General features: G+C 56.1%; 1 protein-coding gene across 5 annotated transcripts in view; it reads left to right on the forward strand.

The window, feature by feature from the left end:
• Nucleotides 1-10445, forward strand: part of LOC128692507 (cyclic nucleotide-gated channel alpha-3) — a 1073829-nt gene that overhangs the window by 293844 nt on the left and 769540 nt on the right. Inside the window, exon 2 of one of the 5 annotated variants that reach the window (XM_070089999.1) lies at nucleotides 9526-9597. The exons of the other annotated variants lie outside the window; for them this stretch is intronic. The gene's annotated coding sequence lies outside the window, so the exon portion shown is untranslated. The remainder of the gene's footprint in view (nucleotides 1-9525; nucleotides 9598-10445) is intronic. 5 annotated transcript variants of the gene reach the window in all.

Raw genomic sequence — 10445 nt, forward strand, 5'->3', positions numbered from 1 at the left:
ATATACAGTATACTGGTACTTGCAATATAGAGTATACTGGTACTTGAAATATACAGTATACTGGTACTTGCAACGTAGTGTACTGGTACTTGCTACTTCCAGCATACTGGTACTTGCAATATACAGTATACTGGTACTTGCTGCCTACAATATATAGTATACTGGTACTTGCAACATACAGTATACTGGTATTTACAATATACAGTATACTGGTACTTGCTACCTGCACCATACAGTATACTAGTACTTGCTACCTGCAGCATACAGTATACTAGTACTTGCAATGTACAGTATACTGGCACTTGCTACCTGCAGCATACAGTATACTGGTACTTGCAATATACAGTATACTGGCATTTGGTACTTGCAATATACAGTATACTGGTACTTGCAACATACAGTATACCGGTACTTGCAACATACAGTATACTGGTACTTGCAATATACAGTATACTGGTACTTGCAACATACAGTATATTGGTACTTGCAATATACAGTACACTGGTACTTGCAATATACAGTACACTGGTATTTGCAACATACAGTATACTGATACTTGCAACATACAGTATACTGGTACTTGCAACATACAGTATACTGGTACTTGCAACATACAGTATACTGGTACTTGCAACATACAGTATACTGGTACTTGCTGCTTGCAACATACAACAGATTTTTTTATTAAAATTAACTTGACTATTTTCTGGAGGACAAAATTTTATACTCATCTGACTCTTCTAAATTAGAATCCTTGCTCAAAATTTTATTAAGAAATACCAATTTCCTATGTTTCTTTATTCCTAATTTATTACAAAGTTTGAAAGTACAAGTCCGATAAATAATAATATTCGTCCTACCCTGGCACAACAGCACCTGTTGTGTGCATCCCACAAACATCTGAGATACTGTCATCAGTCTGGCCTTAAAATACACTAACAGAAACACTGTCACCAACCTGGTGTTCTAAAACAAACCAACAGAAACAGTCATCAACCTGGTGTTTTAAAAGACAACAACAGAAACGTCATCAACCTGGTGTTTTAAAACACACCAACAGAAACACTGTCACCAACCTGGTGTTCTCAAACACACCGACAGAAACAGTCATCAACCTGGTGTTTTAAAACACACCAACAGACACAAGGTGTAAGATGAGGAAAGATTGACGAGTCAACTAAGTCTTTTCAAAGGTATTTGCTTCACCTTAATTATGAGAACAACAACTAGACTCCTCTTCTGCTCCTTTTCTGAGAGGGGAAAAGTTGCAGAAATAACTGCTAATAAATCATCTTGATTCTGGTGTTCAGAATTAAAAGTTGGTTAACAGTTAGAAAAATGACTAAAAAATAATTAAAATGTATTAAAACCAATATATTAGAATTAAAATCAAGACAAATATTTTTTTATAGAAATGTTTCTTGCTAAGTTGCTTATGGCTTTGTTATTGTTATTTTAGACTACACAAGACTTACTATCATCCTCCACCTCACCAAACATCACTACCTCCCTCCCTCTTTTACTCACTCTAAATCCTTCCCAGATTATTTACCTCCCTCTCTCCTTGCCTCCAACTTTCCCTGCCTGCCTGCCTCCCTTCCTCCCTGCCTGCCTGCCTGCCTGCCTGCCTGCCTCCCTTCCTCCCTGCCTGCCTGCTTGCTTCCCTCCCTCGCTCCCTCCCTGCCTGCCTGCCTCCCTCCTCCCTGCTTGCCTGCCTGCCTGCCTCCCTCCCTCCGTCCGTCAGTCCCTGCCTCCCTCCCCCCCTTCCTCCCTCCGTTCCTGCCTGCTTCCCTCCCTCCCTCCCTGCATGCCTCCGTCCTTCCTTCCCTGCCTGCCTGCCTGCCTGCCTGCCTGCCTGCCTCCATCCGTCCGTCCCTGCCTGCCTCCCTCCCTCCCTCCCTCCCTCCGCCCGTCCCTCCCTCCCTCCCTGCCTGCCAGCCTGCATGCCTCCGTCCTTCCCTGCCTGCCTGCCTCCGTCCTTCCCTGCCTGCCTGCCTGCCTGCCTCCCTCCCTCCCTCCCTGCCTGCCTCCCTACCTACCTGCCTGCCTGCCTCCCTGCCTGCCTCTCTCCCTCCCTCCCTCCCTCCCTCCCTCCGCCCGTCCCTCCCTCCCTCCCTGCCTGCCAGCCTGCATGCCTCCGTCCTTCCCTGCCTGCCTGCCTCCGTCCTTCCCTACCTACCTGCCTGCCTCCCTACTTGCCTGCCTGCCTCCCTGCCTGCCTCTCTCCCTCCCTGCCTCACTCCCTCCCTCCCTGCCTCGCTCCCTGCCTGCCTGCCTGCCTGCCTGCCTGCCTGCCTCCCTCCCTCCCTGCCTGCCTGCCTGCCTCCCTGCCTGCATGCCTCCCTCCCTCCCTGCCTGCATGGCTGCCTCCCTCCCTGCCTGCATGCCTCCCTCCCTCCCTGCCTGCATGGCTGCCTCCCTCCCTGCCTGCATGCCTCCCTCCCTCCCTGCCTGCATGGCTGCCTCCCTCCCTGCCTGCATGCCTCCCTCCCTCCCTCCCTCTTTCCCTCCCTCCCTCCTTCCTTCCCTCCCTCTCTGTATGCCTGCATGCCTCCGTCCCTCCCTGTATGCCTCCCTCCCTCCCTGCCTGCCTGCATGCCTCCCTCCCTCCCTGCATGCATGCCTCCCTCCTTCCCTCCCTGCCTGCCTGCCTGCATGCCTCCCTCCCTGCCTGCATGCCTCCTTCCCTCCCTGCCTGCCTGCCTGCCTGCCTGCCTCCTTCCCTGCCTCCTTCCCTGCCTGCCTGCCTGCCTGCCTCCTTCCCTGCCTGCATGCCTGCCTGCCTGCCTCCTTCCCTGCCTGCTTGCCTGCCTACCTGTCTGCCTGCCTCCTTCCCTGCCTCCTTCCCTGCCTGCCTGCCTGCCTCCCTCCCTCCTTGCCTGCATGCCTCCCTCCCTCCTTCCTTCCCTCCATGCCTGCCTGCCTGCCTGCCTGCCTGCCTGCCTGCCTGCCTGCATGCTTCCCTCCCTCCCTGCCTGCCTGCCTGCCTGTCTGCCTGCCTGCCTGCCTGCATGCCTCCCTCCCTCCCTGCCTGCCTGTATGCCTCCCTCCCTACCTGCCTGCATGCCTCCCTCCCTCCCTCTCTCCTTCCTTCCCTCCCTCTCTCCTTCCCTCCCTCCCTGCCTGCATGACTCCCTCCCTCCCTGCCTGCCTGCCTGCATGCCTCCCTCCCTGCCTGCCTGCATGCCTCCCTGCCTGCCTCCCTCCTTCCTTCCCTCCCTCCCTCCCTTCCTGCCTGCCTGCCTGCCTCCCTCCCTCCCTGCCTGCCTGCATGCCTCCCTCCCTTCCTCCCTGCCTGCATGCCTCCCTCCCTTCCTTCCTGCCTGCATGCCTCCCTCCCTGCCTGCCTGCCTGCCTGCATGCCTCCCTCCCTGCCTGCCTGCATGCCTCCCTCCCTGCCTGCCTGCATGCCTCCCTCCCTCCCTTCCTCCCTGCCTGCCTGCCTCCCTCCTTCCATTCCCTCCCTCCCTCCCTTCCTGCCTGCCTGCCTCCCTCCCTCCCTCCCTGCCTGCATGCCTCCCTCCCGTCCTTCCTGCCTGCATGCCTCCCTCCCTCCCTGCCTGCCTGCCTGCATGCCTCCCTCCCTGCCTGCCTGCCTGCCTGCATGCCTCCCTCCCTCCCTGCCTGCCTGCCTCCCTCCCTGCCTGCATGCCTCCCTCCTTCCTTCCCTCCATGCCTGCCTGCCTGCATGCCTCCCTCCCTGCCTGCCTGTATGCCTCCCTCCCTCCCTCCCTGCCTGCCTGGATGCCTCCCTCCCTACCTGCCTGCATGCCTCCCTCCCTCCCTGCCTGCATGCCTCCCTCCCTCCCTCCCTGCCTGCCTGCATGCCTCCTTCCCTCCCCTCCCTGCCTGCATGCCTCCCTGTCTCCCTCCCCTCCCTGCCTGCATGCCTCCCTGCCTCCCTCCCCTTCCTGCCTGCATGCCTGCATCCCTCCCTGCCTGCCTGCCTGCCTCCTTACCTCCCTCCCTCCCTGACTCCCTGCCTGCCTCCCTCCCTGACTCCCTCCCTCCCTGCCTCCCTCCCTCCCTGTCTGCCTGCCTCCATCCCTGCCTGCTTTCCTCCCTCCCTCCATCTCTGCCTGCCTGCCTCCCTCCCTCCGTTCCTCCCTGCCTGCCTGTCTCCCTCTCTCCGTCCGTCGGTCCGTCACTGCCTCCCTCCCTGCCTGCCTGCCTGCCTGCCTGCCTCCCTCCCTCCCTGCCTGCCTGCCTGCCTCCCTGCCTGCCTGCCTGCCTGCCTCCCTACCTACCTACCTGCCTCCCTCCCTCCCTCCACCACACCCCTGCCTGCCTGCCTGCCTGCCTCCCTCCCTCCCTCCGTGCCTGCCTGCCTGCCTCCCTCCCTCCCTCCCTCCCTCCCTGCCTGCCTCCTTCCCTCCCTCCCTGCCTGCCTGCCTGCCTGCCTGCCTCCCTCCCTCCGTCTGTCCCTGCCTGCCTGCCTGCCTGCCTGCCTCCCTCCCTCCCTCCCTGCCTGCCTCCTTCCCTCCGTCCGTCCCTGCCTGCCTGCCTCCCTCCCTGCCTGCCTGCCTGCATGCCTCCCTCCCTGCCTGCCTGCATGCCTCCCTCCCTGCCTGCCTGCATTCCTCCCTCCCTGCCTGCCTGCATGCATCCCTCCCTGCCTGCCTGCCTGCATGCCTCCCTCCCTGCCTGCCTGCCTGCATGCCTCCCTCCCTGCCTGTCTGCATGCATCCCTCCCTGCCTGCCTGCATCCCTCCCTGCCTGCCTGCATGCGTCCCTCCCTGCCTGCCTGCATGCCTTCCTCCCTCCCTGCCTGCCTGCCTGCCTACCTGCCTGCCTCTTTCCCTCCCTCCCTGCCTGTCTGCCTGCCTCCTTCCCTCCCTCCCTCCCTGCCTGCCTACCTGCCTGCCTGCCTCCTTCCCTTCCTGCCTACATCCCTCCCTCCCTGCCTGCCTGCCTCCTTCCCTCCCTCCCTGCCTGCCTGCCTGCCTGCCTGCATGCCTCCCTCCCTCCCTGCCTGCCTGCCTCCTTCCCTCCCTCCCTGCCTGCCTGCCTGCCTCCTTCCCTCCCTCCCTGACTGCCAGCCTGCCTCCTTCCTTCCCTCCCTGCCTGCCTGCCTACCTGCCTCCTTCCTTCCCTCCATGCCTGCCTGCCTGCCTCCTTCCTTCCCTCCCTGCCTGCCTGCCTCCTTCTCTCCCTGCCTGCCTGCCTCCTTCCCTCCCTGCCTGCCTGCCTGCCTCCTTCCCTCCCTGCCTGCCTGCCTCCTTCCCTCCCTGCCTGCCTGCCTCCTTCCCTCCCTGCCAGCCTGCCTGCCTGCCTCCTTCCCTGCCTGCCTGCTTGCCTGCCTGCCTGCCTCCTTCCCTCCCTGCCTGCCTGCATGCCTCCCTCCCTGTCTGCCTGCATGCCTCCCTGCCTGCCTGCCTGCATGCCTCCCTCCCTGCCTGCCTGCATGCCTCCCTCCCTGCTTGCCTGCATGCGTCCCTCCCTGCCTGCCTGCATGCGTCCCTCCCTGCCTGCCTGCATGCGTCCCTCCCTCCCTGCCTGCCTCCCTCACTCCCTCCCTCCCTGCCTGCCTGCCTGCCTCCCTTCCTGCCTGCCTCCTTCCCTCCCTCCCTGCCTGCCTCTTTCCCTCCCTCCCTGCCTGCCTGTCTGCCTGCCTCCGTCCCTCCCTGCCTGCCTACCTGCCTGCCTCCTTCCCTTCCTGCCTACATCCCTCCCTCCCTGCCTGCCTGCCTGCCTGTCTGCCTCCTTCCCTCCCTCCCTGCCTGCCTGCCTCCTTCCTTCCCTCCCTGCCTGCCTGCCTCCTTCCTTCCCTCCCTGCCTGCCTGCCTGCCTCCTTCCTTCCCTCCCTCCCTGCCTGCCTGCCTCCTTCCTTCCCTCCCTGCATGCCTGCCTGCCTCCTTCCTTCCTTCCCTCCCTGCCTGCCTGCCTGCCCCCTTCCTTCCCTCCCTGCCTGCCTGCCTCCTTCCTTCCTTCCCTCCCTGCCTGCCTGCCTCCTTCCTTCCTTCCCTCCCTGCCTGCCTGCCTCCTTCCCTCCCTGCCTGCCTGCCTCCTTCCCTCCCTGCCTGCCTGCCTCCTTCCCTCCCTGCCTGCCTGCCTCCTTCCCTCCCTGCCTGCCTGCCTCCTTCCCTCCCTGCCTGCCTGCCTGCCTCCTTCCCTCCCTGCCTGCCTCCTTCCCTCCCTGCCTCCTTCCCTCCCTGCCTGCCTGCCTCCTTCCCTTCCTGCCTGCCTCCTTCCCTCCCTGCCTGCCTGCCTCCTTCCCTCCCTGCCTCCCTGCCTGCCTGCCTCCTTCCCTCCCTGCCTGCCTGCCTGCCTGCCTGCCTCCTTCCCTCCCTGCCTGCCTGCCTGCCTCCTTCCCTCCCTGCCTGCCTCCTTCCCTCCCTGCCACAGTCATGGTAGCGTGGTGTAACACTTCAGTGTCTATCACACCGTGCTGAAGCAGGTAATTATCTACTTGTAGTCTGCACGCACCCCTTCCTCCCCTCTCTCCCCTCACTTACCCCTTCTCTTCCCTCCCCTCCCCCCTCACCTCTTCTCATCGCCTTCCTCTACCTTTCCTTCTTCCCCTCTTTCTTTAATCCCTTTCTCTGAGCCTTACCCCTGCCTTCCTTACCCCTGCCACCCTCCCTACCTTACCCCTGCCACCCTCCTTTCCTTACCCCTGCCACCCTCCCTACCTTACCCCTGCCACCCTGCCTTCCTTACCCCTGCCACCCTCCCTACCTTACCCCTGCCACCCTGCCTTCCTTACCCCTGCCACCCTCCCTACCTTACCCCTGCCACTCTCCCTACCTTACTCCTGCCACCCTGCCTTCCCTTACCCCTCCCTGCCATCCTGCCTCCTCCCCCTTAAGCACCCTGCCACCCTCCCACCTTACCCCTGCCACCCTCCTTTCCTTACCCCTGCCACCCTCCCTACCTTACCCCTGCCACCCTGCCTTCCCTTCCCCTGCCTACCCTCCTTTCCTTTCCTTACCCCTGCCACCCTCCTTTCCTTACCCCTGCCACCCTCCCTACCTTACACCTGCCACCCTCCATTCCTTACCCCTGCCACCCTCACTACCTTACCCCTGCCACCCCTGCCTTCCTTACCCTCCCCTGCCACCCTCCCTACCCTCCCTTACCTCCCGCCACCCTGCCTTCCTTACCCCTGCCACCCTCCCTACCTTACCCCTGCCACTCTCCCTACCTTACTCCTGCCACCCTCCTTTCCTTACCCCTGCCTCCCTCTCTACCTTACCCCTGCCACCCTCCCTTACCAATGCCACCCTACCTTACCCCTGCCTCCCTGCCCTTCCCTACCTCTGCCACCCTCCCTACCTTACCTCCCTGCCTCCCTCCCTACCTTACCCTGCCTCCCTCCCTACCTTACCCCTGCCTCCCTCCCTACCTTACCCCTGCCTCCCTCCCTACCTTACCCCTGCCTCCCTCCCTACCTTACTCCCCTCCTCCCTCCCACCTACCCTCCTCCTCCCTCCTACCTTCCCCTGCCTCTCTCCCTACCTTACTCCTGCCTCCCTCCCTACCCTACCCCTCCCTGCCTCCTCCTACCTTACCCTCCTCCCTCCCCTACCCTTACCCCTACCTCCCTACCCTCCATTTCCCTGCCTCCCTCCCTACCTTACCCCCCCTGCTACCCTCCCTTCTTTACCCCTGCCTTTCTCACTATTTAAGCCGCCAGACTCAGCCACAATGGACACTCAGACAGAATTATCTCCTAGCCACAACACACTCTTGGACTAAATACTCTTGGGTACAATAGAATCCTGGACATAATAGAGTCTAGGACATAATGGAGCGTAGGCAACCACGTCGCTGCACTTGTCTCACAACACTTCCGGTGGGTCAGTGCCAACGGTAACTTGAAATGACCTTGAAAGTGTCTGATGTTTGTCGGGTGTACTTGTTTGTCGGGTGTACCTGTTTGTCGGGTGTACCTGTTTGTCGGGTGTACTTGTTTGTCGGGTGTACTTGTTTGTCGGGTGTACCTGTTTGTCGGGTGTACCTGTTTGTCGGGTGTACTTGTTTGTCGGGTGTACTTGTTTGTCGGGTGTACTTGTTTGTCGGGTGTACCTGTTTGTCGGGTGTACTTGTTTGTCGGGTGTACTTGTTTGTCGGGTGTACTTGTTTGTCGGGTGTACTTGTTTGTCGGGTGTACTTCTTGGTTGAGTGTACTTGTTGGGTGTACTTGTTTGTCGGGTGTACTTGTTTGTCGGGTGTACTTCTTGGCTGGGTGTACTTCTTGGTTGAGTGTACTTGTTGGGTGTACTTGTTTGTCGGGTGTACTTGTTTGTCGGGTGCTTAACTTTGGCTGGTGTACTTGGTTGAGTTGAGGTAACTTTGTTGGGTGTACTTGTTTGTCGGGTGTACTTGTTTGTCGGGTGTACTTGTTCCATGACCTACAATGTTCAGCTTAGGTGTATTATAACTGGGGAAGAGCTAAACCCGTAGGAGTCACACAGCACCTGGTGAATTTGAAGTATACACACTTGTACCAAAGTGGTCGTAGCTCCTCCTCCTCGGATCAAGTGCCCTTACAGGCATACTAGTCTTATATGAGACCAACTTTGATTGACCAATCTCAGCTTATATTTCTTTGTCTCTGCCATAGTATCTGAACATCAGTAAATTGATGTTTGAACATCAGGAAATTGATGTTTGAACATCAGGAAATTGATGTTTGAACATCAGGAAATTGATGTTTGAACATCAGGAAATTGATGTTTGAACATCAGGAAATTGATGTTTGAACATCAGGAAATTGATGTTTCAACATCAGGAAATTGATGTTTGAACATCAGGAAATTGTTTGAACATCAGGAAATTGTTATTTGAACATCAGGAAATTAATGTTTGAACATCAGGAAATTACTGTTTGAACATCAGTAAGTTAATGCACTCCATGATAATTAACGTAAATATATCCACAACTTATTCAAGTATTGGACATGATACGTGTCATCCCTATCGAATGTATGAAGGTTCTTAAAAGGCTGCATGTCGCCTGTATAAAAAAAGAAAAAACTAATTTAAAACCTATAATTAAGGTAACTGAGGTAAACTCTTAGCATATATACAGTGAGAGATATATACAGTACAGTGTTTGTATCTAGTCTCGTGAATATTCCTCCCTGAGGAGACCTCAGCACATTTTCATGTAAGTGGTAAACAAACTCAACACATTCTCGTATGACTTACCTATCTTCTCCCAAAATAAAATGTCTAGTTATTAACTTGTTTTATCCATTGTTAGTGATGTTGGTGTATGTGTTATATTAGGTTAGGTTAAGTCTGATTCGTTAGGAAAGAGGACAAGTGTTTCCTGACGCGGGTCTTGGTCATATGACCCGCCACTGCAGCTTTTGGTCATCTGACCGAGGTCTTGCAATGGCTTATCCGTCCACCCCTTTAAAAATTAATATTTTGAAGTGTTAGAGAGATAAGCTGGCGTTCCATAGGTCCACCTCTCCGACCACCATGATTTCATGTGCTATGCATGCAACCTAAATACGGTTATATATGTCAGGAAGATTGATTGTTAATGTTTTGTTCTTGTATTCCTCCTCCTAGGTGCGGTGGCGTTGTGGTTGTAGACCCGGGCTCTTGATCCAGCGATCCCGGGTTCAAATCGCCAATAATAAGGTAGTGACTTGATATCTGCTTTCAGAAAAATCACACGAGCTTGCGTAGTTGACACATGCTAACACCTGGGTGTTGTCCGCCTGCTGCTTACAACACTCACTCGTGGTCAGGCAAGAGCTACAGCATTGTGGCGATGCTCATCTATGATACTTACCTAACGTCAGATACTTACCTTACCACAGTTCATTAACGTCAGCAACTTACCCGCCCACGATTCATTAACGTCAGCAACTTACCCGCCCACGATTTATTAACGTCAGCAACTTACCCGCCCACGATTCATTAACGTCAGCAATTACGCGGCCAGTGACACTCCCCTAACATCAGCAACTTGCCAGTAACACTTCCCCAACGCCAGCAACTTACCTGTAACACTTTTCGAGAGTTACAGTCTTCGCCTCGTCCATTCTCCTTCACTGCTGTTTATGACTGGCCTCTCCCCACCATAAGGTCATTCGTTATTCCCCACTGTTGTTGACCATTGTCCTTTACCTACCGTGACCTAGCAGAGTCTACTCCACCATTGTTGCTCGTTAGCCCTTGCCTACCGTGACGTAACATTCTACCCTACTCTCATTTTTATTTATCTTCGTTCCTCTTCGTTGTCATTTCTCTTTATTATGCGTCTTTATCAAGTAATCATCCACTGTGTCCATGTACCACCCATATTATTCTCTCTTCATTCATATGACTACAAGCGTCATCTATTTTCTTCAAGTATTTTTAATCTACTTCACTGGATCTAAATATAGTACTGTCGACAAGTCATAAAAACACATTGCAGTTATCTTTTGTTGGGATTCAGAGCTTTATCAAGTCTTGCAGACAATATATAAAAAATATGCATG

Source organism: Cherax quadricarinatus, chromosome 30, assembly GCF_038502225.1.
Source record: "Cherax quadricarinatus isolate ZL_2023a chromosome 30, ASM3850222v1, whole genome shotgun sequence".
Lineage (NCBI taxonomy): Eukaryota > Metazoa > Arthropoda > Malacostraca > Decapoda > Parastacidae > Cherax > Cherax quadricarinatus.